Source organism: Anastrepha obliqua, chromosome 6 (genome assembly GCF_027943255.1).
Source record: "Anastrepha obliqua isolate idAnaObli1 chromosome 6, idAnaObli1_1.0, whole genome shotgun sequence".
NCBI classification, from domain to species: Eukaryota; Metazoa; Arthropoda; class Insecta; order Diptera; family Tephritidae; genus Anastrepha; species Anastrepha obliqua.
Window position 1 is genome coordinate 21462550 of NC_072897.1, and position 6168 is coordinate 21468717.

Genomic DNA, 6168 nt, shown 5'->3' on the forward strand with positions numbered 1-6168 from the left:
ATTTGCTCCTTCTCATTCCATTAACGTTCTCTGTTAATATTCTCTGCAAGTATCATCAGAGAATGTTAATGATAATTATCTAGTCTAATGATAATTAACATATCACACCAGAGAATGTTAATGGAATGAGAAGGTGCAAATGTTAATATAAATGAGATTTTTTCGGGTACTAATTTGTAGATTCATACTAAGGGATTTTCAAATTCAACTTTCCTCACTAGTGGGGGATTGCAGATATTTACCACGCTAGTGGAGGGTTTCTATATTTACTTACCTCGCTAGTAGAGGAATTCAGATTTTTCCGGCGTTTACCACACTACTAAGAGATTTCATAAGATTTTTCGCCACACTACTAAGGGATTCGACTTATTTCATGCCCACAGCGAAGCGAATGAATTTGCAATTGAGAAACGCGCGCAGCCAATTAATTTGTGGCGCATAAGCTAAAGTCGACGGAATTATTCGTTTGGTTTTATTCAAAAAAAAAGTTGAAGCGCACCTATTGAAAAACGCTTCGCTGGGTGAAAGAAAAATATAAATGAAAAGTGTTCTTTGTTTTTTTCTTGTGTCATCATTTAATTCATGCTCGGCCATTATTTTGTGACTTATTCTAATAACAATGTTTTATTTATTTTAGTGACTTACTCTAATGATTGTAAACTAACAACTTATTCTAAAGCCTTCTGATACACAAAATTTTTGGTTTTATTTTCATGCGGTGTATAAATATAAAGTAACGATGGTTTCCCTACTCGAGAACATCCTACATACAGTTGCCCATGTCCAAAGCATGGATAAGCTAGGTCAATTCCACATAATTGAAGTGTTTGACCTTGAGACTTATTGATTGTAATAGCAAAAGCAAGGCGAATGGGAAATTGAAGTCGCTTAAAATCAAAAGGCAAATCTGTTGAAATCATTGGAATGCGCGGAATCAAAACATCTTCACTTTTAAATTTGCCTTTCAAAATTGTTGCTTCAATTACATTGTTCATTGTCCGTTTCACTGCTATTCTTGTCCCATTGCATAGTTTCGGCTGATTGATATTTCGCAACATAATGATCACTGCGCCGACTTTCAATTGCAAACGATGTGGTGGCAAGCCAGGCAAATTAAGTGAATTCAAAAATTCAATTGCATAATTCACTACATCGTCGGGATCAGTGATTGAATCAATTGATTTATAGGTGACAACTTCACCTGGAATTTGAGTCAAAATACTGGCATTGATTTCATTGACATCGACATTTTTGGCAGCTAATATAGCTCTCTCGCTAAGCCAATCTTGATTTCGATAGTTTTGTGCAATATTTGGGAATACATTTTGCACTAATTGTACTCTTGGTTCTGTTACGGTACAAAAATGAGTTGGAAGTGTGATCATGCCTGTATTCTTCTCAATTGGCTTTCGTCCATTTCCAATTTGCAACAAATGTTCGGAAAATTCAGCAGCTGTTGGATCATTCTGTAACTGCACAGATTAGAAGATTTAAGGCACGCTCTCAATTCATCAGCTGCTGTTGATTTGGGAATAACAGGCAAAGTTTGTCCAAAATCACCGGCCAATAGAATTAGTGCACCACCAAATATGTTTGTGTTATTTCGAAAATCTTTCAGTGTTCTATTTAAGGCTTCCAGTGATTTTTTATGAGCCATCGTACATTCATGCCATACAATAATTTTACATGTTTGTAAAACCTTTCCCATTCCAGAATTTTTAGAAATGTTGCAAGTTGGTTCTTCATTTACTTGCATATTTAATGGTAACTTTAATGCAGAATATGCAGTGCCACCGCCGTCCAATAAAGTTGCCGCTATTCCAGATGATGCCAAAGCCAATGCAATATTATTCTGTGATCGAATGGTGGCCAAAATTAACGACAACAAAAACGTTTTTCCAGTCCCACCTGGTGCATCTAAGAAGAACATTCCTCCCCTTTCATTTGCAACATTGTCTATAATTGTGTCATATGCCTGCCTTTGTTCTGTGTTTAATTTTGGTAGGTTTGTTGTTACAAATGTGTTCAGATCATTTCGATCATATTCTTGTTCACGTCTTAATTCTGCATTGTATGCATCATGCATCGGACGATTTGGTGCGATCATACCTAACTCACTCAGAGTTTTATTTGCAATCATCAGGCAAAAGTCTTCGATTTTAATTAATGCCTCATTATATAATTCATCTGTATAATTCAAATTTGGATTTGCAGTAATGCGACGTACTTGATGTAGGATATCTTCTGTCATGTATTCTCGGTAAGTACTCCACAATTCTTTTGGGTTTGCTGGGAAACATGTAGCAATAATGATGGCAAATAGTGTTCTTATTTGGTGTGGAGAACTTGTTGCACATGCATCCATAAGAGTTGCATCCCACTGATTATGATTTTCAAGCAAATTCAATTCCTTGCATGCTTGCTGATAAGTACAACAAGGATGACCATTAACTCGTTTCAAACTTTCGAATGATCTTGGGCCGGGAATATCAAATAAGAGTACATGTAAATAGAAACATTCCACTTTACTTGGATGCACAGTGTAAAGTCGTCCGATTGCATCACTCAAATGAACACCTGGATATCCATCTACAGGTATTCCTCGTTGCCTTCGTACCCAGGACCTTGATGATGCATTTCAAGTATAATATTTAGGAACATTTGAATAAAGCAATGTTCTTGCAAATGAATCTGTTTCACATAAGTTGAAAAATGCAGTTAGTGTTGTTGCTGGTGGTCGTTCGGCCATTTGTTGAGCAGTATTTTCAGTGAAATAAACACTTTGTTCATTTTCTAAATGGACTGACAAATGAATAACAGCTGGATGGCGATCATGAATCGGAAATGATAATATTCTCAAAACTGCTTCGTTGCTACTAATGTATCTTCCCATTTGGCAATTAGTAATTTCATTATTTCGATTTACAACTCCAAATACTGCCATGTCACTTCCTTTATTGATATATTTGCATATGTATTTGATGGATTTTACGGAGTTTCAATATTCAACATTTATATTTGCGTTAAATGTTTTCGATAATAATTTGGAATACGGAACTATCCAACGATTATCGATCTCCACATCTTGATTATTTATTTTCACAGAGACGGTTTTTCCATTATCTTCTGGGGATCTTCTACGGTACAATGGATATCTATCATTTCCAGTCATTGTTTCAGCAATTAATTGCCTTGGGTAGTTTTTTGAACATTTACCATCAACCATACATGGATAATTTTGATTTAACGTACCACACGGTCCATGAATCATGTTTTTGGTTACAGTAGTATGTAATTCTGGATCTTCATTTATATCTGGAATTTCAGCACATATAATATGATCAATTTTATCTGTGGTTAGTTTTTGTTTTAACCAAATCAAAATATGCGCATGATGCAAGCCTACTTTTTGCCATTCCACAGAATACATGAAACATTCTACATCTCCGTAAACTTTATGTTTTACAATGAAATCCATTAGAGACTGTAGCTTTCGTCTAAACACTCTTGCAGTAATGTCATGCCTATCAGTAGCTGATTGCCCAGTATATAAATGATTCTTAATATCATCCCATTTCGGATTGTATGTGAAAGTTATGAATAAGTCGGGTCCACCATAATTTCTGACATAACACATTGCATCTTGGGCGTATTCATGCATGTACCTTGGACTGCCTGTACACGATGAAGGCAATATTACCATTTGACCAATGTTATTAACGTTGGTATCGTTGTTAATTGCAGGTCGTAAATGTATGTATTCGTCACAGCGTAATTTTCTTTGCTTGAATCTAATGTAATTCAATCGTTCTGTTTCTATTTTCGCATACATGTCAACAATATACCGATGAAATAATTTACGAAATTTTAAAATGCGATTCTCTTGATTTTCTCTTATCATGATTCTGTATGCATAATAATTCATTGCGCTTACAGTTTTATTTGTTTCTTGACCATTTGCTGGATTTATTTGTTTTATATCAATCGAATAACCATCTTCACCACAACAGAACATAAGAGGATATTGTAATGCATCATATTTTCGATGCGTTTCATTAACACGTTGCAGTGTATCATTTCATCTTTGCAAAACAATATCTCTTGGTTGAAATTCTTCTCCAGATATAACAATTGCAACCTCGTTGCTTGAAGTTGGTTGATTGTATCTTCCACGATGTTCGCGGGCAGGCGATTTATTTGCATCAATTTTAATTTTATGATTATCAGATGACAATCTTTCGATTGTTGTTTTAAAACTTTGCACCAAAACATTGTGTGTGTGTAATAAATCTTGTAACTCTCTCATAATGACTCTGTTTATATTTCTGGAAAATGCACACCGTGCTTCAAGTTCATCATCGTTGTCATTAATGAAATAAATTTGCAAAAATTTTGACTCTTGATCGGGTACTGGTAGTAATGAACCTATTAAGTGATATGCTTGCCCTTGAATCTGAAGAAAGCCATAATTAGTGTCCATAAAATCTAATGATTCATTAGATGTGTCAGCGAATGTTGTTGAACGTTGAAGTTTATGTATTACCTTGAACGTTGGCATGAAGTTATTGGTTATAATTTTTCCAGCACCAAAAGATGTCATTTGAAAACATGAATTATGTGTGGAAATTTTTTCAAGAAAATGTTTGGAATCGGGTGATGTTCCCGATAAAAATGTAGCTAATGGTTCGGGCGGATATTGTATGTCTGGTAAACGAACTTTTCCTGCAGCGCAACACATGGCTGGTGTTTCAGATTTGAATTTCAATGCTTGACAAAATCTGCAAATTTTATCCATACTTCCAATGACAACGTATAGTATTTGTGAGATGAATAATCAAGTTGTGGATTATATTGAAATGCTGCACCATTCAAATTTACAGAATTGATATTTATTGGCCGATTTTGAGAACGTGACCTAGTACGATCTCTTTGTTGACTTAATCTATCAGCATGATTTTCCTCACTTTCATTTTGTCTGTGATTTTGCACATTTCTATTGTGACGTGTATTACGTCCGATGTTAGCATGTCTTCTACCTCTTGGCATTTCTTTTACCGAATCAAAGTGGTCTTCTTTATGTTACTCTGAGCTCTTGATTCCTACTTTTCTTGTTTTTAAACTGGAATTCAAATTAACATACTGTTAGCGCTACCTTTTAAAAATATAATTGAACTGTGAGCACGCGTTGAAATGAAAATTACGCAGAACAGAAATGGGAAATAATCAGGAAAAATAATATATATTTTTGAAATTTTTCTTGAAAATATCTACGGAAAGTGTGAAAACAATCTCTTTTCTTAAATATCTTAAGTAAAAACTTCTAAAATATTAATTATTTTTGCCGATTTCTGTTGTGTGTATTTTTCACACCATTTATTCACTGTTTCACTTGTTATCAATCATTTGCAAAATAAATATATATATTTTATATTGAAAATATCGTTGGAAAATGTGAAAACAATCTTAAATATCGTAAATATTTCTGACGCACTTTTTTTATCTCTTTGGTTGATGCCTGGAAACTGCTTCACTTGAACACTTTACCAAATAAAACACTTTCTTGTTAGTTTTAACACTTACTTTCACTATGCACTATTACTGATAACCTTTGGTAATCTTCTAAGAAAACGGCCTTGCTTAAGTATTATACTTTTTTAGCGACGACCTGTTCAGGTTCGTTGAGCTAATGGTTTTGCTTCGGTTATCCCGAAGTGTGGGTGTAAAGAAGAAGTATTTAAGCAAAGTGTTAAGTTAGTCACAGCAGCATTGTGTTACGATTAATTATTGCAGGCGGTCAGCTACAGCTGTGCCTGCTAATTTGTATGTTTCTATTCTATGCGAATGCAGGCGTGCAGCCACTGCTGTATGAATATATGTATGTATGTTTGCATTCCATTGAAATGTATGTAATGGAATGAAAATTTAGGCATAAATATTGCTGCGTTAACTTGTACATAAGTGAGTAAAATGTACGCTCCATGCAACCGTTTACAATAACAACCACACGCGTAAAAAGAACGCTACCTCGTGTATACTGTGTGTTGACGAAGAAGTAAAGGAGATTTTAACCAAACATATTTACAAACCTTCTCCACATGTGTCTCTTCAATGTGGCAAAGTTTGGTTAAAATCGGTTGAGCCATTCTCCGTAAAGTTCATCACAACACG